Below are 25,295 nucleotides of genomic sequence, written 5' to 3'. Positions count from 1 at the left end.
AAATACTGGCATGAGCAAAATTTTTTGGTAAAACTATCGTCACATTTCTCTATTTTCTCTATATGTATATAAACTTTGCATGTGTTTGCATTAAGGTGCTTTACCAAGATCAAAAAGATTTATAGGAATTTCATGCTGAACGATGAACCCGAAAGATGGGCACATCAGCTTGCTAAAATGTAAATGTTTTGAATATCTTTATTTACTTTCTTATATATATATGTATGTATTTATGTATGTATTATTAGTTCATAATATGTCAAAAAATTCAAAATCGCAACAGTAATCACGTCGACGCTATTACTCTCATTAACGAACACCGTTTACTTTATCATATTTTGAAACACAAGTAAAAATTACCACAATTTTTCGTTTATTTTGTGACTTAATATTCATACTCTAATGAACCACTCTAATGTACGTACATACATACATATGAACGTATTGGTTTTAGGTTTTCCCGGTGTCGTACATGGATGCTGATTTAATTCCCTAACGATATCTTTTACTGACCACAGCAATTTTTCAGTTATTTATGAAAAACAAAAACAATTTGAAAATGAACAAAAATTTATTTTTTGTTCATTTGTTCTAAAATATTTAAATTGAGTAATTTTAAATCGTAACTTCATAAAATAGTTTTGATGATGATATAATTTATATTTTTATTAGTTGTTGAATACTGCTTTAATGATTATTATTTTGTTTTTAGACAAATTTTTAATGAGTTTGCAGGTTTAATTTCTTATATTTGTTATACACATAGTTAATTATTTGTTATGTATTAATTGTAAATAAGCATAAATAAATGTGTGTAATAGTTTGTCACAAATTTAACAAAAACGAGACTAGAATTTATATACATATGTATACATAAATCATTTCTGTCAAAAATATTAATTTCTTTTAAAATCTAAATTAATTTACTACGACTAATTTTACGACCTTTGTTACATATTTTTCAGTGTTGTTGCGTTTATAAAGTTGGAAGTTCATATATTGCAAAGTTTCAGCAGAAGTTGTGCTGTCAAGAGATATTTTCATTTTTACTCACTGTATACATATGTAGTACTTGTAATACTTTCATTGTTCCCACTTTTCAAGATTGAAACTTTTTTATTATTCCCGTATCAGAGGCAGGAGAAAAGGTTAATAGTTTATTAGTTTTGTTTTAGTTGCACCCTTATTATACTAAGAACTAATTAAGATTTGAAGAATGTTTTAACGCGATGTATTTTCTTAACTACATATAAATTCTTTGCTTTAATGTAATGGTGTAGTTAAATATTTCGATTGAACTAAGATTTTGTAATCGAATTTGCAGGAATCATATTAAAATAGGAACAGAGTATAAAATATACTTTTCTATCCATAAATAAGCATAGTTACTTCTTTAAACTTAATTTATATATTTTAAGCAACAAATATGTTTAAAATTACCTTTATCACAAAAATATCGTTAGTGAAATAATGTAAATTAACGTTAACTTTTCACCGTTAGGAAAATTGTTAAAACACTACTGAGATAGAGATGAAACAGAATGACATGTCGCGATCTTCAAACTCCAATTTTCTAATTTTTAAAAATTCGAACTCGCTTTACAAAGTTCGCTTATAACGAACAAATTGTAATGGTTCCCCGGGGTTCGTTTGACTGCACATTTATTTATAGATTCTAACTAATGATCTTGCTAGTTGAGGAGAAAATTTTATAAACAAAAAACAATATTGTGCTAGTCATCATCATCTTGTCACCTTCATCGTTATAGTTGGCATAATGATGTGCATCTTTTTATCCTTATGGTTTGTGTAGAGCTTTCACTCACTCTCATACAAAGATTGAAACGGAAATGAGAAAAATACGCTTTGTGTTTGAACAAAAACTCTCGCGTGTTCTTGTTTCCGTGTCTGTATCGTGTGTTTATGAATGGATGTGCGTTTATATGTATGCAGTATGTATGTATATGTATATGGGTAATTTCATGTCAAGTGACCCAACTCAAAAAATCGATTTAGATGAAATTTGCACCACGGTTAGTACTATTGGATAGTAAGCCAGAAACAAAATTCCAGCTCTATCGCACTCTCATTCCACTAAGTGACGACAAAGCTCTTAAAGGAAATGGTCTAAGCTTTCTTTTGGGCAAAAAAAAAAAAAAAATATATATATATATATATACAACAAAAATTTGAAAAATTTGAAAAATATTGAAAAATCTTATTCTTTTTTTTTGATAGATATCCCACTCGCATCCCATTATGGGACTACAAAGCCCTTAAAGGAAATTGTATAAGTTTTCTTTTGAGCAAAAAAGGCACATTTTGAAAAAAATTAACTTTTTTGGGAAACAACGATGGAATAGCTATCTGATCTCCTTTGGACAATTTTTGCTAGGTCCAATAGTTAACAAATTTACACTCATTTTAATAAAACCCTTTTGACTAAAATGTCCAACTTTGACCGCCTCTAAGTGCGGCAGTTCTTGACCGATAGGGCGGAAAATTTGTTTCTGGCCTACTATCCAATATTACTAAACGTGGTGCAAATTCGGAAGACATCGATTTTAAATGTTGGGTTATTTGACACGAAATTGCCCATATGTATCTGCACATGAAAGAGAATCATGAATAAACATCGGTTTGTGTGCTATTGTGAAGTATGAGTGTTTGTAACAGGATGTATGCTTCAATAAGTTTCATGGTTAAAATTACAAGTATTGTTATGAGTCCAAAAGAAAAAATAATAACATTGTCTATAAATTAAAAATACAGTTGGTTGCCAATAGTTAATATGTATGAAATACTAGCAATATTGTATTGGATCATAAATAAGTTAGGTACAGATCATGTTCATTACCAAGCGCAAAAGGATCAAAGTTTGTTGCCACATACATACATAAATACTATGTACATATGTGTGCTTATATTAACAATTCAGTAAGTGTTATTTGATGCTGCATATTGCACACCCAGTTGAAAAGTGACTCAACTCTATTTTTTTAGGGAACAAATATTTTATAAATTCTGATACATAAAGAAAGACATAACGTTTTTTCAACAGTTAACAGCAACATAACCTGCTCATATTTTTTTTTACAGACAAACAAGTTCTTGTGCATAGTTTAAGCTTTAAACACTTAAAGCTTTATGTACATAAATCCGAAAAAATCAAATTTTGAGTTGAGTCACTTTTGAACTGGGTGTGCGATAAATTAAATTTAATTATTTATATTTTAAGGCTGAATTTGTTGGTTTATAAAATGTTTGGATTGTAAAATGAGTATTGTAGAAAGCACTTGTTCATTATGGTTTTTGTGAACATAAACGTTCAAGGCTAAAAAAACATATTTTTATTAAAAAATCTAAATATTTTTTCATATTTATTTTAATTTTATTTTAATTGCTTCAAATTATGTTCAATCTTTCAAATTTTATTTGTCAAGCTCTTTGTGAGTTTGCAAAAAACTCAATAGTACCAGTTAAAGAACAAAAAACGTATCAAAAATGCGTCTCTTATACTATAGTTTAACCTATTTAATGTTACCAATTTTTTTTATACCCTACACCACTATAGTGGTGAGGGTATGATACGTTTGAAATATTGGTCCTACACTTACCTTAAAGTATACCGATCGACACAGAATCATTTCTGAGCCGATTAAAGCATGTCCGTCTGTCTATCCGGCTGGCTGGCTGTCCATGTAAACCTTGTGCGCAAGCTACAAGCCACAATTTTCAAGATATTTTGATAAAATTTGGACCATACGAGTTTTTTGAACGATGCCTAATGAAAATGGTTGAAATCGGTCCATTATTTCACCTAGCCCGCATACAACCTTACCTTCCGATTTAGGGTTTTTAACTCATAACTATGTCAAATATACTACTATCTCAACACAAAATTGTCACAACTAATATAATATTTTTACTTTGGAACTGAGTTATCGATATTTTTTCTTGATCAGCCTTTGTTTTATTTTTTTTGGATGTTGTCACAACTACTTCTACCACTGCAACATTATTCTATTTTTACTTTAGCCTCTGCAAAATGATACAATTGCAAATTCTATTAAGTTTTTTTTTTTTTTGTTGTTGCCGTATGTGTTTTAAATTGTTTGTTCTATTGTCAGAGACGCAATTTTTATGCAGTTCAATTGATTGGAAAATCAAATTGATGCGTTTCTATTTTTGCTTTTAGTTTTCTATTTGTAAAGAAAACATTTTTCTGTTGAAGGGTTTTTTTATAAAAAACATTAATAGGTTTTTAAATCCTTAAAGGAATATCATGTTCTAATTCAATGCAAGTATACCAATATTTGTTTTTATAAATTTGTTAATAATTATTTGATATATGAACAAAATCAGAAATTTCTAAGAGTCGATGAAACTGCATTAAAATGTCTCGTATTTGTTTATGTTTTAAAATGAGGTAAAGCTTTCATTCATTTCGTTATAGTTTGTTTACCAAAACAAAAACGTATCCGTAATTGCAGGCCACTAGCTTATCATCTATTAAATTTATGATCAGAGTTTATTAATTAATTTCTCTGTTTTTAACTTACAGAGCCATCCTTCATAAACAAGAGTCACAAGACTGGATATTCAAATATAATAATTGCATTAATACTTTTTAGTGTGGTATGGTTATATACTAAAGTTTAGCGTTTTTCAAATTTGGCACATATCGTCACCTGAAACGCAAACGGCCCTAAGTAACCAACAATTTTATTGTTGATTCCAATGTATTGTATCAAAACAAATGACCACACCAAATTGGACTCCTTCGAACAAAATTACCGATTTTATTGACAAAAAACAAAAGGCCCTAACTATAAAAACATTTAAATATTGAATGTAAAAAGTCCATTTTATAAATTTTTGTATACACCATTGTCAACAATCATAACAAAAGATAGGTTTCACTATTAAATAGTTTGTTTATTTACCTACAAATAAATCGCGTTGTTAGAAACAAAATTTTCAATATAAATAGTTTTTTGTTTTTTCTGTAAAATTTTAAAAATGTTAGATAGGGCCGTTTGTGTTTCAGGTGGAGATATATTATATATATGTATATTATATACAGAAATCTTACTGTAAATTTTTTTAAGATCGGTCCATATTTGGTCATAGCATCCTTAATAGTACCCCTCCCGAAAATTACTTAAACTCACTTAACTTATTACCAATTAATAATATCCATACAGAATTTGGAACAAATATTGCATTTATATACAGAAATGTTACCGTAAAATTTTTGTAAGATTAGTCATAGCTCCCATACAAGGTCCCCTCCCGAAAATTACTTAAATACACATTACTCATTACTAAATAATGATATAGAACAACATTTTTCACAAATATTGATTTCATATACATAATTGGTCGTAGCTTCTATATAAGGTCCCTTTTCCGAAAATCACTTTAAGCTTATATAATTAGTTGTATTATTATTTTTAATAAAATTAATTTAGTATAAACAAATTGTGTACAACAATATATCTAAATTTCCTAAAATCGTTCACAAACATGCATACATGCAAATTATTAAATATCTCTAAAACATATTTAAAATGTTAAAGAAAAACACTTTGTACACTATAATTTGTTTTACTTCGAAAAAAAAAAATCACTTTTCATAAGCCTTAAAAAGCATTTGTGATTAATTCACAAAATCTTTTTACTTGTCCCAATCTTCCTTCACTGTTTATCTCTATAAACCTTACCGTTATATATGATGGTAATATCAAAGTTGTGTAACTTTTCCTTTTAACATACATAAAAACAAACATCTTCAACAGCTTCATCACTTTCTTTTCACGGTAATATAGAATATTTTTCATACTTGCAATAAAGTCTCACCAATGGATATTTAGTAACTGAATCCAAAAGGAACAAAAAATTAATCATCTCACAGAAAAAAGTTCGTAGATTTTTCAAATGTTTTAAACTTCCAGCAACACCTTTTCCTGACCATTAAAGGGATGAATAATCCAAATGAAACTACATCCGTGCTTCTAAGTTTATCAACGGCAACAACAAACAAAAGGGCACCAAATAAAAAATAGCTAAATTTATACAATTTTTCTAGATTTACGGAGAGAAACGAATGAAAGAGAAAAATTGGCACATTATTACGAAAGAATATAAAAAACTATCTTATGATGTAAGAATGGACTCTGGAGTGTTAAAATACACTCATGAGTTAGAAGTACTGAACCATTGAGTGGATCCAATCTTCATGTTCAACTGCATAAACAGACACAGGACACACTTGATGTTTTAAAAGTTGCTAAATATCTACAGCAAAATCATACAGTGTGTTTAAGTACTACAGAAAGTTGTCATTTAAAGAAGTTACTTTACTCCTTGTATTCAAAATCAAAAAGAATCTTTGATGGTTTTAAGATAATCCGACTCTAATAAAATATTTTAACTGCTGTTACCAATTAGCATTCTAATAGAAATAATTTAGAATTGCAATTTTCCCCAATCCTACTGTATTTCTTTTAAAAATGTCGGTAAAATAAATTTTATGGTCTGGGCATAAGAACTACTTTTATAGCCATAAAGTAGAGATACATATGTATATGTATATATAGGTGTATATATTTTCTACATATTCAGGGATTTCATATTCTGTGTACAAGTAAAGAAAAGAAAGGTACATATAGTCAACAGCTAAAAACAACAACAACAATAACAACATAAACTAAAAACATGTTTGATTTATGTAAATTTTTGTTTTCTTTTTCACTCTTTCACTTTTATCACCACTTTAACATACACTAACACTCACCACTCAGTATATGCATACATACATACATACATATGTACATATTATATATTCGAGAGTGTACCGTACGTATGCACATAAGAGGCGCCCTTAAAAAATATTTAGGTTATGTTATAACAAAACATAACAAATTCCGTACCGAAAATCCATTTAAATTTGTAAAATTGATTTTTTTTAATTACTTCTATATATGTGGTTTTCAAATTAAACTTTTTAACATTTTGTTTTAGAGAATAACGAATTATATACATCTAATGCAAATCAATTTGTAAGGGCCGCCCTAATCATGTTGAGTATGTATGTGTATTGTACAACAGGTGTCATGCAATAGTATAGGATTTCCTGATTTTGAATATCAAAACACAAGATGAACAACAAAAAAAGTAAAAGGTAAACTTTTAGATGTGTGTTCAACGAGTAGAGTTTCTGTTTCAAATATTAATGGATTTATATATTAGTCTGAGAAGTTCGTTAAAAATCAATTAACTTTTTGCAAAGAATTTTAATGTAGAACAAATGCAATGCTGAGATATTCCTATATAATTGAAGTCGATTGCAAAAAGTTTTTCGAAATTTGTCATTTTTGCGTGCCCTTTATAAGGTTAGGGTTTGATTTGTAATTTTAAGTCTGGTACAAAGATATCAGAAAAATTAGAAACTCTTGTGTATACAAGGAAAACGAACTTAATAAAAAATGAACTGAGAGGTAAAAACCTTTCTACAACTTATTTGTGTGAGTGTGTATGTGTATGTGCATGTGTATGCATATGTATTTGTAGATGATTTTCATGACTTTGCATGTTTTGTAGACTAAAATAAATATGTGTAAAAATCCTACATACATACTTACATGTATGCATGTGGCTGAGTGTGTATCAACAAATTATTCCATGTGAGTGTACTGAAGCCATGTTTAAGATTTATGTAAATAAGTTTTTCTTTTAAACAAATTATGTCCACAGGGTGTAATTTTACACACGATATTATAAAAATGAAATCTTAAAGAAGAGTAAACTCTAAATATATACACAATATGCTCAACCCAAAGTAAGTCATAAAATATCGAAAAGATACTTTTTAGCTGAATGTTTATTGATGTTTTTTGCGCTTACATTGTTTTAGACTTAACAAATATTTATTTTTATACTCCGAACTAGGATTTTAAATTGTCCACAATAATGCAATTAATTACTTATTTATTGCGTTGTTATTTATTGAAAATTTTAAAGTTTTAGAAAAAATAATATAAGTACAAGAATTAATTAGAAAAAAATTTAAACTACATATCGTCCCTGTTTTGAATTTTAGTACTATGTGGATTTTTCGAATTTTTTTATTGTTGTAATTAGTAGCTCTACTGGTTATACTTATGTATGTGTACAAAAGCATTTATAAATATCTTAATTGGTTTAGGATTTAGCAAAAGTACCATATATTAAATGCTCTAACAAAAAGTCCTATGTGTTACGAATTGTATTGATTTAAATCATAAAACCGCCATAATATTATTCTATTTACACTAGTTAATATAATGGATCATTTTCCGCCTTTTGGCGCACTTATCAGCTTAAAATCAATTTATGGGTCAATTCAATCTCGTTCGTCCTTCCGTTTATATGTCTATGGGACATTCGAAAACAACTGATGATCTATGTATGTGATGATGAAACTATGTTAAAACCCACATAGTACTAATATTCAAAACAGGGACGATATGTATAATAAAAATGTGAAATGATTTAAATATTGCTTCGACAAAGTAATTATATTTTTTATTCGGTTTTCTGTTCAAGCATTTTTTAACAGATGTTTTGATTTGGAATTTTGATTATACATGAATCTGTTTTTGTTTGTCAAACTTTAACATTTTATGTTAAAATACCATTGATAGCTTATAAACCAATTAAGATATGTAAACAAATTTACAGAAAAGTGATTGGACGATATACATATGTATGTAATTGTAACAAATTAAATTACATTTTTGTGCAAGGACAGTATATAAAACGGAAAGGATATAATGCCATTTTTTTAAATATTTTTCAAATAAATAACGAAAACATTCTAAATTTAAATAAAAACTATAAAATTTGTTACTTTAAATTGTTTATATCATACATAAATAATTTTATAACTACATAACAAGAGAAACTACTGTCTATAGAGTTTATTAAGGACATTATTTAAATATTGTTTTTCATAATGTTGGTCAACAAAAGGGTGCAGTGAGAGAGACGAAAATTTAAATTTTTTTTGTTAAACTTAAAAGAATTTGAGTTTTAATTAGATATCAACCTAATTAAAATTGTTTTGTTTTCATTCATTTATTTGTTCCCCAATAAAGAACTAACTCTTGGAGACATTTACTTCCTCTTAGTAGTGATAACAAAACAGAATGGTCAGTATTGGAAATATTTTGCATGCACAACCACTTAAACCTATGAATGCTACTGAAGCAATAACTGCCAACTGTGACCAAAATGCATTTTCATTGAAAATCTATTGTAACCACGTCTTTTACACCATTCCAAATAGAGAAAAATTCCCAACTACAGACAAATTTACCACTGCATGTACTTCCATTCAGTAAAGCGGGCAGAGCAAGGAACATAAAAAAAATATTTGAAAGGACATCATCGTCATGTAGCATTTGGTTTACAATGCATTTGATAATGGATTTTTATTTCTTTCTGTTGTAGTTAGTTGCAACAAGTCGTATCATGTAATGGACCTACACATATACTAAAAGTGCATATGTGAGTGTGTTGGTCTATACACCAACATCTCTTTAGCTTTAAGTTTTTGTACACGTATTTACTGCTATTGTTGTCGTTGTTGCACGTATGCAAGTATATAGTAAATGTGCTTTCTAACTTTCATTTGACTTGTGATCATGTTCATTATCGAGACTTCGGCAAAGCCAGCACATACATATACAATACCAACATACATATTTATACATGTTGTTGGTCAATTGTCTCAAGTGGAGGTAAATATAAACGTGAGTTTGTATGGATTTGCTCAGGAAAACAATTTTAATTAGGGTTTTTTGTAGGTTCCTTTTTTTGTAGAAGTGATGATAATTCTACCTATTCTAAGGCCTTAATGAATTAATTGTTGACAGAAGAATAAACATGAACACAGTAGGCGCTGCATATTTACGGATGTATGTATATATTATGTCGCTTATGTCATAGTAAATGTATGTAAATCGTCATTGACAATCTCTTGTTAAATTTCAATTATTGGATATTTCACATTTGACATAAGATATCCCTTCTGAATTGGACCTGAACTACAAATAGTAACAATACTAAGTTAATGCATTGAAAATTCGAGCAAACGGTATGTTTTACAAATTGTTCCCATTTTAATTCATTTGATGTTCTGATTTTTCTTATATGCATATTATTGTTGACTGTATTTTGACACAGTACTTGTGTGTTTGTGTGGTTCATTGTTTTCGCCATATTTTATAAATAATATTAATGTTTTTTATGTTGTCCATTTTTAATGAAAATTTCATAATATCTACTGACTATATCTGCACACACAAACATGTACATACATATGTATGAATGTACATAAACACACATACATATACAATGTATGTATAAAAATGAATGTATAGTTGTATTCATGTAGAGAACTGTTATTCACTTAATCGGATTATGAATAGATGACAGATGAATGAATAAAAAAGCCATTCATATATTTAATGTTTTGTGTCATGGATTAGAATATCACTAAAATTTATTCACTAACCTATACTAAAATACTTATATGTATTTACACATACTCTTATGTACATGTGTATAATATGTATGTGTGTAGATATGTACCTAGATGTCTGTCTGTTTCAAATATAAATGAATAACAAACCATTTATCTTAAATGGCTCAACATTTATATTTGATTCGTTCACAGGAACATACTCACTCGTACATATAGTAAATGAATGTGGATATATGAATATATTTGTACATTCATAAACAACTAAACAAATATACAAACATTCATATTCTAATATTCTTCTGAATGATTTTTTAGTTTTAAAATACATTGGATGCATATACATTAGTGTGAGCTGGGTCAAAGGATAAAAAGTTCCTTTTTAAGGTTTTTTGCTATTTAGTTCATGTTTCACGCTAAGATATGATATAACATTTTCATATCATGTGAGAGGCGCTTTCAAATACGAATAATTAATTTTTGTGTTAAAGATTTTGTGTTTAAAATTACTGAACATTTTATTTATTTTTTCGAAAATTTTGTTAGTGTCCTTTTTGTAATAATTGAAATGTAAACATTCCTGAAGATTTTAAGAATTTCTACATCATACATTTCTACAACTATACTTAATATTTTAACATGCATCCATATGTTGTGTATACACAACATATGGATCACTTTAATTTAAAATGAATTGCCTTTTAGTCATAAATTAGCTGCACTTTGTAGAAGGTACTTTAAGTGTACAACTCATTATTAAATATTTAGGATTTTGTTAACTAATTCTATGAATGTTGACAGAAAACAGTTATTACTTACTTTTTTAAACATGTTGTCACCCGAAATACAAATGGGCGTAACAACAAATACATTTTAAATCGACTATTTGTTTGAAAGTGATCCACTGCATTAAAATACATGTTGTCGCAAATTTTTAGATTTCTTAAATTTGCTACAAATAAAAGTAAAATATGGCTCAATTATAAATCTAAATATGCGTTAAAATCAAAACATGCAAAATCATATTTCAATTGGATATTTTAGTTTCCCTGGTCGTACCTCTTTAAAAACGTGTTTGATATTTATGACATTTTACAATTTTTAAATGGCTTTAAATCAAATTTTGAGATTTGAAAAATAGAACTTGATGTAAATAAGGGAGATTAATATGTTTATTTAATCGTAATTTTATCCTTACAACAAAAAATTACTTTTACACCGAAAATAGGAGACATTAAAAAAACTTTTTTAAGTACATATGGGCAATTTCGTGTTAAGTGACTCAACTTAAAAGTAGGCCAGAAACAAACTTTCAGCTCTATCGGTCATGAACTAAAGGAGGTCTTAAGTTCTTTGGACAATTTTTGCTAGGACCAATTGGTGAAAAATTACACCCCTTTGGAAAAAATAAATACAAAATGTAAATATGTATGACAAAATGTCATATTTTGACCCCATCTAACTTCGGCAGTTCTTGACCGATAGAGCTGAAAATGGTATACAATCCAATAGTACTAACCTTTCTGCAAATTTCATCCAAATTGATTTTTTAAGATATGTCACTTGACACGAAATTGCCCATACATATGAAATATTTCATGAAATTCATGCAGTAAATAAGCGATATGTAAGAATTAAATACATGGAAATATTACCAAATCCTATTTCTTATTATTCCAGTGGCGTGTTTACTAAGTAACAAATACTTTGAAAAATGACTGCGTTTTTTTTTATAATCCTACTGCACAATGCAGAGTGGAAGAAAAGTGTACTTAAGTCATACCCAAAGGATAACAGAGCTATTGATGTTCTGTTTTATTATTTTGGTGTTGTGATACAGCAACCATTTCTGTATAAAACTATTTTGTTGAGCACGAAAAGAAAAAAATAAAACATGAAAAGCAAAAGAAAATCTAAAACCGAGAAGAAATTTAAACTGCATTGATGTCTCTCTATGGAATTAAACAAGTACATATGTACATTTATTCATACTATGTATAAAAGCACACACATATTTACATGTGGGGGATTTCATGTCAAGTGACCTAACTTTTAAATGATTTTTTTTTACAATATCGGTCAATCCTTTGCTCATTTTTTTAAATATCGGGAGCAATTTTGAACAGATTTTACTCACATTTCTTCTATTGGTTAGACACAAAAATTTGCAATCACATGCAAATTCAGACCAATATCTTTTCAGGATTTCAGGGAAAATAACCGATTAAGAATTGGAAAAATAGTGCATAAGCTAAAAATTTAAAAACCTTTGTCTTGAGAATTCTTGTCCGATATGAAATCTCCCTTAAATGTGTATAGTAAACGCATTTATTTATATAAGCAGTTCTATTGCCGTTACAAAAATTTTAAAAATATTGAATTGAACTCTTAAAACTTTAATAGTTAATCGCAATGAATATATATACATATATGTATCCGTAAATCCTTAATGGGCATATTTCTTTAATGGTGTGCTACATTGAATGTATTTGTTTATCCTTGTCCATCACTTGGACTGCCGCCATAAGTAAAGTTGTCTAGTTGTTATGTACGTGTGTATGTATTTGTTTTTGTAATGTGGTGTTATTTTAACGCATATTTTTCATTTGAATGCACAGAAAAGTGAAAAGACACTAAAACGTATCATACGAAAAGAAAAGTCAGCCAAAACTAAACACACATTGTTGAACTGTAAACTGAAACCGGGACTAAAGCTGAAACTGAAACACAAGTAGTAAAGTAGCAAAATAGCAGTAACAGAAATGCTATATATTGTGCTGTCACGCGTAAATTATTGCTGTCAGCTTGTTGAGTAAGGTAAAATGTTGAGTGTATACGTGTAAACGTTACCAATAATACAAGCTCAAGTTAAGTATTCTCACAATAAGCGTAGTTCTATAAAGGGCGTTCCGGAACGTTTGATTGTTAAACTGAATTTGTTGAATTTTTCATACCTTAATAGTAAATAGTTCATCTTCATAGTGAGGTATTTTTTGTAAAACCTTGAAATTACATAAATTTGGCCCTATTGCAGAATAGAAAATAATTACGCTTCTGTACGAAAATCCATCCAATACATTTTATGGTAAAATCACCTAAGTTTTCGACTTGAAGTTCAGTTAGTTTGCCAAAAGACGAAAAGAAAAAAGAGAGTGGCAGAAAAATACGCAAAACAACATGAACGTACTCGTATTTGTTAATATTAATACCCCTATACATACATACCTACACGTACACATACATACATTTCAGTTTTGTGGGAAATTAGAGTTAAAATGCCAACATTTCCAAAAAGATGATACTCGAGAAAGAAACATTTATTTAATTTATGAGCTTGTTTTTTTTCTTTCTCGGTTTTCGAGCTAGTCCGTTAACACCTTGTTTGCGAATGCGGGAATTAAAAAAGGGGATGAAGAACGAAATAGTTAAACTCCTTGTTGCTCTTTATTCGCTGGCTACTACGATGATAATTGTTAATTTTTTATGTTTGTAAACAAAATGTTCCCTTCTGTAAAATTATCACTTGCTTTCGAAGAAAATTTAAATCATTTGTAATTTAGACCATGAAATTAGTTTTAAAGTTGTTCGGGCATGTATATTGTTTGTATTAATTATGTTTGATGGTATTTGTTGTTTTTTAGTTGTTGGAAATTAACATGAAAACTTTTTCCTTGTAAATTACTCAGGGGTATTAAGAAATTTCCATGTTTCTTAATTTATTTTCCTCTTTTTTATTTTGGGAAGTAAGAAAATATATTTAGTTTGTTGAATTAATATTCAATTCTTAAATAAATAATATTGGCGTGGGAGTAGTTTTAATTTAAATGATAATTTAAAAGTCAAGTTATTGGTTATAAAAGATCTTCTAAATTATCCAATTCACATTTTGTAATTATGAGTTCTAGTTAATAATTTTGTGCAGCTGAAAATCATCAATTTTAAGGAATAGTTTTAGTTTTTTTTTATGTATCAACAAAAAAAGAAAGAAAAACACACTTTCGAGTTGGTTTTAGATGTTATTTTAATAAAAGAACTGTCAATATTTTGTTTGATTTATGTTGATTTATGCCAACAATTTGTCTAGACAGTAGATGTGCTCAGTATTTTCTCTTGTATTTAACCATCCACAAAATTTTGAAACATGACAAGTTTTGTGTCATTAATCTTTATTTTTTATAATATAGATTTGTTTCCCAGCAAAAACATGGTAATGACTTGTACTTACTCAACAACAACAACTACATACCATCTTACTTACAAGGATTATAGTAATGACTTAAAAAAACCTATATACAGAAGCAGTTGACGTATCCCCGCAGCCTATAGTTTAATTTTTTTCTTAAAAACAATACTTCTTACTTAACTCCTTATTTGCAGGCGATCGTTGTGATTAATTAAGAACTCCCTATTTGTAAAATGCTATTGTGTAAATTAATTTTAGCATTTAAACTCCTTACTTTTCAATGTAAGTTTTTGCTGGGTCTTTATATGTTTTAGTTTAATTTCTTTCGTTTTCAACTTGTTTAAATAAAATGTTAAGGTTGATTCTATTAGATTCTATTTCACTCTGACAACTCCAAATATTATTACAAAAATTATGATATTATGAAGTTAAGTTAAATAATACTTCAGAGCATATTTACTATATCTATATAATGATTAGTAAATATGATAAAACACTTGGAGGAATATATAGATCGGAATCTCTGATATCAAATCGCTTTTACTTATATAATAATTAATATAGTATGTATGTATATTCCACGACAAATGGTAATGATAGATACAGCAACCCTTTGATTTCGTTTTTATATAATGCTCATTTCGTTATGTATTTGAGTTGAATTTAACAGAGTTTATTTTGGCTCTTGAATATTTTGCATTTAACGTTTTTCATTGCTAATGTCAACAACAACGACCGACTTTAAGAAAAGCACATTTTAAAATAATTTCTATTCTTCCTTTTCTTTTAATTCTTAGTTTTTATAATACCACTTTGAATTATTTTTTTTTGACAATTTTCCATTGTTTTATGGAATTACTGGCAGGGCATTAATACTCGGCATAGTGCTGTTATAAGACAAGGCCCTTTTAAACATTTAAAGCCTCTTTTTATGCTTTGTTCTATTGTCTTTTTTCATTTTGTCAAGTGATTTTTTTTCTTAACACTTCATTTATGTAAGGGAGTGAAAAAGAAGGAAGACATAAAAGAATACATTTAATATGAAACATAGAGTCAAAACCCCAAAATTAGCTTAAGGAAAAAAAACAATGCTGTTAAGATGGTGCTCATGGTCTTTGCACTTTTGTTGGGATTTAAAGCGTTTAATTTATTTCTTTGGTAAGTCGTTAAAAAGGAAAAAAAAGGAAAAAGAAAACTCTAAAAAAGGAACTTGTTCGAAGAAGAAAAAAAGTCAGATAAATGGATATAGAAGGCATTAATGAAAGCTAATTTTCATTACATTAAGACTTGCATTATTTCCCTCGTTACGCCTTTATTACAAAATGAGACTAAAATCGATACTTTAATTTAGCAACTTTAAAGTATAAAAATATTAAAAAAGTATTTTGTTTGTAATTTTTAACATATGTATTATGTATAAAAATGTTTGTGCGGTTGATAACTATCCTATCAAATATATGTATATGAAAAATATATGCCAATAAAATGGACATTGTACATAATTTTAAATTTTGATAACCTATACAAAATGAACAACGGTTGTACAATACTATCGGATGAAAATATACTCTCAGCTATTAAAATTTTGCCAAGAAAGTACGTCAAAGTTATAGCGGTTTATTTCAATATTATTAAACACATTTTTCCTCAATTGTGGAACTTATTAAAACTTATGTAAAGAAAAACTTCATTAAAGTAGATATTTAAAGTTTTCTTTTTTTAAATTTTTTTTGCAAAATTATAAAAAAACGGCCGATGATATAATTCTTGGAATAATATTTCGGAATACCGTTTTATGTCACGCAAGATAGGCCTATATATTGATCAAGAAGGGTCCGCATGGGATGAATTTTATCCACATGTAGTACCCACAAAATAGAACAAAATCTATATAATTAATAGGCAAGACTATTTTTTGTGACCCCTTTTACTCTTACCGTATACATCTGCTCTTGGCAAAAGAAATATCATTTTAAAGGTATTTGTTCACAGATGTGCACAATATATATATTAATGAGATCGGTTCAGAATTTTAGGAGCTATAAGCGTTTAAAGTTGTTACTAATACATAGAAACAATAGTCACACGTACGTATTCTTGAAATTAAAAACAAACAAAGCATGAAACAAAACAAAAAGTAAACAACACGGCTTTTTGAAAAAAAGAGAGGAGAGTGCAGGAACGTTTAACTTCTCTGTTGCTGTTTTCTTTTTGTATTTTGCATGATATTTGTTTTTGTTGTTTTTAATAAGATTTTTGTAAACAAATAAGTATGTAAACAGGCGCAGGCACTGCGAAAATAGGATTTTATTGTTTTATATTTTTGTGTAAAGTGCTAAATTGTGAATGAGATAATGATCAATTTTGTTATAACATCGTTACGATTGTTACCAAATCGAATATTTTTATAAGAAGTAGGACTTCAGTTTTATATTCAGAGTTTTCGATTGAAGGTTTTTCGTTATTTAAACTTTTCAAAATAATTAAATTGAAGGACTTTCCTGAGGAAACAACGAACTGGGAATATAAAAACATGTGTAAATAATGCTTGGGGACACCTCAAGATATGCCAAAAAATGTACTGATATTGGTGTTTGACCTGGAAAAATATTGGTAGGACATCAGTACCGGAATTCAGTAATATCGTAAAGTAATGACAAATATCGGTTACATTAACGAATTTTCAATTCCCTAACTTTTTAACGACTGTAGAATATTTTAAAGACAAAGATCGGAAAACTATAAGAATGTCAAAAGTTATGTATTGAAATATTTTTAAATTATAAAATTATTAACGTGAACTTTTTATTGGTCGTTACACTGCCGATGCTTTTCGATTATGTTTAACGAAAAAAATCGGTGAAATAAAATACTGAATTGCGATACATAATTATTAGTTTTGATTGATTTGGAAGATTTAAATGATGGATTAACGAATTAATTCAGTGTCAGTAAGTAATAAAAAAAATCCTGTATAAAATATAAGTAAAGTTTAGTTCGTCATGCCGGTACATGATACACCGCAATAAATGGATAGGTATATCGCTTATATGCAGGTTTAGCACAGCGAGGATTTGATGATATTCTCATTTTTTGGGTTATTCTAACCAATTAGGAAATAGTAGTGTAAAGTGAAAACTGTAAGTTGAATAGGGGATGGTTATATGCTATATAAAAATAGATAAAACTGCTAGATGAAACTGCTAAATATAAATCATGTCTTTTGGGATAAAGAGTGTTTAACCGTACTTAGCAATTTATCGTTTATTTAATAAATGTAGGTCTGCTGAAGTCTTTGTCGAGTGTTATAAGGGAGAATTTATACAGCATATACTTGATGGAAGGACTACTAATGACATCCAAATAAAATTTATTTATAATTAGATAAGACATTATTTATTTTAAATATTTTTATTGTTTTGACAAATTATTTAGAACATTTCCACTCTGTATTTTGAACAGCTAACATATCTTTAATGGTGTGTACAGTAGAGTACTCCAGCATTGTGAACGTAGCGTAAATATGTAGGGGATAATAAGTCGATAGAAGAAATGTTCGTTATTTATTATTTTTAAAATAGTTGAAATACTTTTGTAAAACAAGTTGTATAACTAATTTTGACAATTGAGGTTTTGAACTTCTGATGGGACTTTTACCAAAAACCCATCACATTTTCTAAAAGAAAACATTAATCAAAGCAAATTATACACTTTGATAATATCAATAAAGTTCATTTTTTCCGCAGATTTGAACTACAAAAAAGGGTTTTATTTTAGCATATTTATGCATTTTTTCCAGCATAGGTTCTGGTCGAATTTCGACCGCTGGGCGAACTCTAGTTATTATTAATAATTCCAATTTTTGTAAAATCTGTACTAATCTGAATGCGTACAAATGTCACGTGCGATGACATGGATATGCTTATACGTACACACGTTTGTGTTTATTCATAAACTTATTCTGATCTGTATTCACAATATATATTTTATATTTATCATTTAGTGCCACAAGCCGTTTTATTAGGTTTGGTGATCATTTTTAGCCTTTAGCATTGAATGAAATTGTCAAAATTTATGTTTTTAAAACTGTTGACAGAGATTGCATGTATATATTAATGACCAAATATGTTTGTTAAATTCTTTACTTTATTCATTCTCTCATATTTTTTGCGAATGCAAATAGTATAATTTAAATTAATTTAACATTCATTTTCTGGCTAAACGAGAGGCGCTAGGGCAAAAAGAAAGGAAATCTGTGATCACTCTGAAAAAAAGATCCTCAATTATATTTTTGTCTATCAGCTAAAAAATAATAATATAATATTTCGTTTCATATACATACATATGTATGTATATTTTTAAATAACTAAAAGTTATATTTATCCATATGTGTATAATTAACACAAATTAAATGTTTGGTTTTTAGTGATTTTATTTATTTATTTTGATTATAATTAACCACAATATCATTGAATTTTATTTAATTTTTGTAAATTTTAACTTATGATGAGGTCAGGCATGAAAATATGTATTTGAGGAAAAAACGTAACCACTAAATATAATGTGTTTTAATTCCATTATTTATTTGGAAGAATGAACAATTGTAAAAGTAAAAAAATAAAAATAACAATAGTCTTCAGTAATAGCGCTTCATTGAGGGATAAATCGTTCAAGATTTTTAATAATTATTAAGTTTATAATATAAATTAAATAATAAATATTGTTAAATATGATTCAATTTGATTCAAAGCATTTTTTAGAAATATGAAACCTAATACTCCTAAAAGGACTTTTTTTTATCTAAAATTAATAAAAATAAAACACTACTTTATCTTGATTTTAAAAATAAACAAGTAAGAAATTATAGTCGGGCGAGGCCGACTATAATGTGATTTAGTTTTCATAATAAAGCATTTAAGTTGAATTGTACCTTGCCTCAGATATACTTAAGCCATTTATTGTTGAATAAAATTGTGGACATTTAAGTCAAATTTTGAAGGGGGCTTTGTATAGGGGCTATGGTCAAATGAGACCTATAACTATAAAATGTTTGATGGTCATCAAGGCTAGTATAGAACTTGGTTTTGCAGCTTTTTGTCGAGATACGAGTATATTTAACATAATTATGAACTTAAGAGCCTTATTCGGGGGTTCAGTTGTATGGGGGCTAGGTGAAATAATGGACCGATGTTTACCATTTTCAATAGGCTTCGTCTACGATACCATAGAAGATCGTGTGCCAAAATAAATAGAATCAGAAAATGATTCTAAGCCGATTGGTATACTTTAAATTGTGTATAGGACCAATATTACTGTGCGTTACAAACATCAGCACAGACCCAATATACCCTCCCCACTAAAGTGGTGTAGGGTATAAAAAATGTACTGTAACGTTTTGAAGTTTATGAAATTAAAACTATTTGTTAATTTATTGATTTAAAATAATTTGTTAGTAACAATATAAAACCAATTATTACTTTAATCGCAATACAACAGCATTAAAGAGCATTTAAGAATTTGCTGAAAATAATTTTAAAATTTGATTGTATTTTACTTGATGTTTTAAAGACGTTTTATTACTTACCGTTACAGTCATTTAATAAATATTCGAAATAATCTCTTAAAGCGAAAAATCTGCCTTATTTTTTTTAATTTGAATTTGTATACAAGATATTCACTTAAATCCTTTTTCAATTTCTTTTCAACGCTTCTCAATCCCACAAAGAATTGGTATTTGCGTTCATTATGATTAAAACTTTCCCATGAATATATGTATGTAATTTTGTATGAACTTCTGTAAGAACAGAAGACCTCGAAAGGAAAAGGAAATTTCGCATTGCATGTGCGTGTGTGTCATTTATTTTATTTTGTACTTGTGACTGTTTAAAGAGTTTTTCTAAGCCAACCGTAATATGGCCACAAATTCTGATAGTATTTTAATGTAATAGAATTGTAATTGCTGTTCATTAGTTTGTTGAGAGATCAAAACTAAATAAAATGTCATATTATAAAATATGATCATATGTGTGTATGTGAATCTGGAAAATTAATTTGTAATATGTATTGTATATTTTACCCATCATCAGTTGAGGTTGGGGGATATATTGATCGAAGTATTGGTCGTAGACCCATTAGAGTATATTATTAGATTCTAAGTCGATCCATGACGAGCCATGTCCGACCGTCTGTCTGTCGAAAGCACAATAGAGACCATATGGGAGAAGCTAGGATTTTGCAAAGTTATTCTCAATTGATAAGGTTTGTTTGGTATTAAAATGAACAATATCTGTCAAGGATGTCACATATCCCCCATACATGGTCCCCAAGACCCCATACATGGCCCCCATTATTTAATTTGGCAGAAGTGCATACATACCCAGTTATAACACTGTGATGCATGGCGGACATCAGACCATAATTAACCCCCTAAAGGTCCCCTTGAGAAAATGACTTTAACGCTCATAAGTTATAAAAGCAGCATAGAGAGGAAACGCAACATAGTGGAATATGTATATTGGATTTGTACTGATGTTTATATCATGTAGAATTAAAGCGTTATATATAAAATATTATAAAAAAGAAAAACAATATTTCAAAACTTATCAAAAAGCAATACAAAATATTTGTAATTTTTGACTACGTTCTCAGAAAGTATACTATGTGTATTTTATAAAACAAAATATAAAAGGAAACATTTTTGTTAGACTTTTATACGAAAAGTGGTTGAACTCTACGACATTTTAAGTTATTAACAATTTTCGATGTTTGCACTTTTCATATTAAATTTGACTTATTTTAGCATTTTTTTAAGAGTTCATCAATATATCTTGCTATTTATCTAAGTCCATTTGTATATATAACTTTTGTAATTTCTCGAATTTAATTTTGCTACTCTATATGTATAGTATATACATATGTATGTATGTATGTATGTGTATAGGTAGTCAAGTCAATTTAGCGATGTTATCATTTCAAATCTCATGATTTGTATAAAAGTTATTTAAGAAATTCTGAAATTATGTTTTTGGAGTTATGCCAGTCTTGTAGCAAATGAGCAACATATTCTTACGTAAATGTTATTGTGTAGTTGTTAAGCATTGAATATTGATTTTGAATTCAAGCAAAGCCATTCGTTCGACTTTATTTCGTAGATTAATGCATGCAAATGACACAACATTGATTCAGCTTCAGACAATGCTTTTTCCATACATGGGAAATTTTTTACATTAAAATAAAAATCTCTGATATTTCAACAAATTGCTATACGAACAGCATTTGAATAAAATATATTGATATTGTATGTATGTATGTAAAACAATTTTCTGTATAAAACAAAAACATTTACGAAATTGATACGAGTATACAATTTATTTTCATTGATTTTTCGGGAACGTATTGACTGATATTCTTTTTAATTCTTTTATTTTTAGGGTATATTATAAATTGAATTTCATTTCGGCTGTTGAAAGTACTTCTGCAATTAAAAGGTAAGTGAATTTATCTATTACAGTATAATTTAATTGTGTTCCCATGTTCCCACATACTATTTACATGAGACATTAGTTGTTTGTCATAATTCACATTTCAAATCCATCATAAATAAGGATTATTTACTATTAACATTTATAATAAATGACTAAATTCCAGTGAATGCTGTTTCTATATTCTATTCTGGAATCGTGTCCTTTTTTAAGGTTTTGTTATATTCAAATGTAACCCTATGAAGCAGGTGAGGGAGGTAAAACCCATTTGACATTGGCATTCGTGAATAATGATTTTTCATAAGAGCGCTTCATGTTGTTGTGTTTTATCTACTTTTTCTTTGAAATTATGTCAACATAATACACAAGTAATGTTCATTTAAGTATTTATTTTTTCCCTAAAATTATTTGTCAGTGTTTGTTTTTTAATACGAGTTGAATATGAATGTGTGTGTATGTGTATGTGTATGTGTTTCGTGTGAAAGTACTATGTATGAGCAGAAGAAGAAAAAAGAAGAGCAACAAGAAAATAAGTTTCATTTTCAAAAATTTCATTTCCTTTATTTGCCTTTTGTATTTGTGTTGCTTGTTAAGGAAATAGTAAAGACTTTTTTAATGAGAAAACTTTGTTTTTGCATGCATCTGAGTTAGATGAAAATGAAACAGAAGTAGAAAAAGAAGAAGCAATAGATGATGAATAACAACAACATCAACAATAATAACAACAATAGTATGTACACAAGCTCTGTTGAATTTAACAAAGTTTTTTTTTTATTATTTTTTGTTTTTATTTTTGAAAAGAACAAACGCGGTTTTGCCATTGTTTATGATGTTCGTAAAAAGAAAAAAAAAAAAACGAAATATGTTCTTGATGTTGTTGATATTTGCTCAAAGAAACAATATCAGTTCAAAAAATATAAAGACACGAACGGAAATTAAAAAGTTAAAAATACGGTTACATACAAAGAGTCAACAAAAATTAAATGCGGCAAAGTATGACAGAGTACTAGAGGGAGTGAGTGGGCAATAGGAGAGAAAAATACTGGAATTATTTGCTATCATCATTAATATTATATATAGATGACTTATTTTTCAAGCCATGAAACAAGAAAAGGTCAAATCCTTTTAACTGTAAAACAGAAGGCGAGGTGATAAAAGGAAATTAAAATTTACGTATTCAAATAAAGGTGTGAAAAGAAAAATAGATTTCAAAGTGTAGATGTTACATACACACATTGATAGTATTGTAGCTTGTGGTTTGGCAATAGTCAACAATACCCTCCGGCGCATGAGTGTTGTTTAACTTCACTGATATTTATCATACGTCCCAGTGAGCAGCAATTTCAAAAGAAAAGTTTTAAGAAAATTACTTAGCAACAAGTAAATATTAATTAATATTAACTTTTTCCACTTTCCGCCCAAATATTTAACAATTAAACTTTCGTTTTTCTTAAAATATATAGATGAAAGCGCACGGTAGTATTTCGTGCGTATTATAATTTTAAAATTATTTTCAATGTCACTTATGGTGACATTGTATAATGATTTTTGTAGCTACTTCTTAATTATTGTCTGCTTGTTTATTATCAATTGATGGAGCAGTTTCTAAAAATTTCACAGATTTGAGTTTATTACTTCAATCCATTTGTGTTTAACTCTACATAAATTTGCTCAAAAGTTTGAAATAATAATGATTACTTTATAATTAAAATTCATGGTTGATGTTGACTGTTCTTGGAAAGTTAGATTATCAAAAGACTTAAAGATTATATACTTTTGATAAATCTTACATGTAGAAATATTTGCAAATTAAAATAAAATTTGTATTAAATTTAAATAAATTTGTTTATTAGTTTTCATAACACTAATCTTAGAGTTGATCCTGTCTTCGTTAATTTTCATGTAGACTTTTGTAAATATTATCATTGTTATCTAAGTTATTCTTTAACGAAAATAAAGCCTAAGTTCGTCGCTAATTAAAGAAAATTCTCACTCTCTTATTATTTCAAAATACAAAAGAAACCACTTTTTCATTTGTGTGTTGGGTAAACTTGTGGTTTATATGAAAATTCGTAATATTTATAGTTCCGACATACATAATTAAATACATACATAGGTATTTATATCGAATAGTTATGTATACATGCTACTTATTGTAGTAAAAATTCATGACGGCAATAGATGTGTAACAACAGGACATGCTTTTACAAATTGTACACATAAAATGTATTTAATTTTAAAATAAATCTTACTAATTTAAGAGTCTTAAAATTATCGCATCACTCGTTTCAGGGGGCACAATTATTCAAATTAATAAAACCGCATTTAATTAGTTTCAAATTTTAAGTCCATTTAATACTATTTACAAGAACTTCTATCACATCATATGGAACTAATACAAACACTTTCGAGATTGGTGTTTGTGTGTTAATTGTGAAGTCCATAAATTATATGGATGAATAATCTTTGCCAACCATTTATAAATTAACTAGACGAAACAAAATTTACACACAAAAATATATAATTGTGTATATCTACCCTGTAGTTCCAATGGTATTTATTGTAGAATTTGCACTTCTCATGGCAAGAGTGGTGAGGTTTAGAGAGAATTAAATTAATCAATTATACTTTAAATTACAGAGTTTCATTTTGGATATTAGATTTTCAGAGGGAGATCACACAGATTTCGAACATTTTCATCATCGCTTAGAAATATTACTTTAATTCACTATTTATCCAATGTGAGTGTTGTTAAAGAAATTTCATGGAATTTAGAAATTTTAAGATTTTCATATTAATATTATTTAGGGTCACAGTTAAAACAAGTCTAAATAGGAAAACTACTTTATTTTATAAAAACTATATGTAATTCATAATTTGTTGAATACGTATTTAATTTAAAACGGTTTAATTTTTAGGGGACGGCGTTTTTAGAATACGTCTATATAAAACAAGTTTTGTTTAAAAAAATATAATATACAGTAACTTTGTTGTGAAATTTGATTAAATTGAAACAAGACATTTTTCATTATTACCAATAAATGTACTTCTGATTCAGTTAAAATAATTTTTTAACTCTACTCCTATTCCCCTAAATTCATTA

At 28.0% G+C, this 25,295-nt stretch overlaps 1 long non-coding RNA gene across 1 annotated transcript in view; it reads left to right on the top strand.

Annotated features, from left to right (window-relative positions):
• Positions 1–25,295, top strand: part of LOC119600105 — a 180,894-nt gene that overhangs the window by 7,078 nt on the left and 148,521 nt on the right. The window contains exon 2 of the long non-coding RNA XR_005231119.1: positions 22,142–22,198. This is a non-coding gene — a long non-coding RNA (uncharacterized LOC119600105). The remainder of the gene's footprint in view (positions 1–22,141; positions 22,199–25,295) is intronic.

This window comes from Lucilia sericata, unplaced genomic scaffold (genome assembly GCF_015586225.1).
Source record: "Lucilia sericata isolate MDLA Ls3-8-SP2 unplaced genomic scaffold, ASM1558622v1 Contig000104F_arrow, whole genome shotgun sequence".
Classification (NCBI taxonomy): domain Eukaryota; kingdom Metazoa; phylum Arthropoda; class Insecta; order Diptera; family Calliphoridae; genus Lucilia; species Lucilia sericata.
This window is presented reverse-complemented; position numbering and strand designations above follow the sequence as displayed.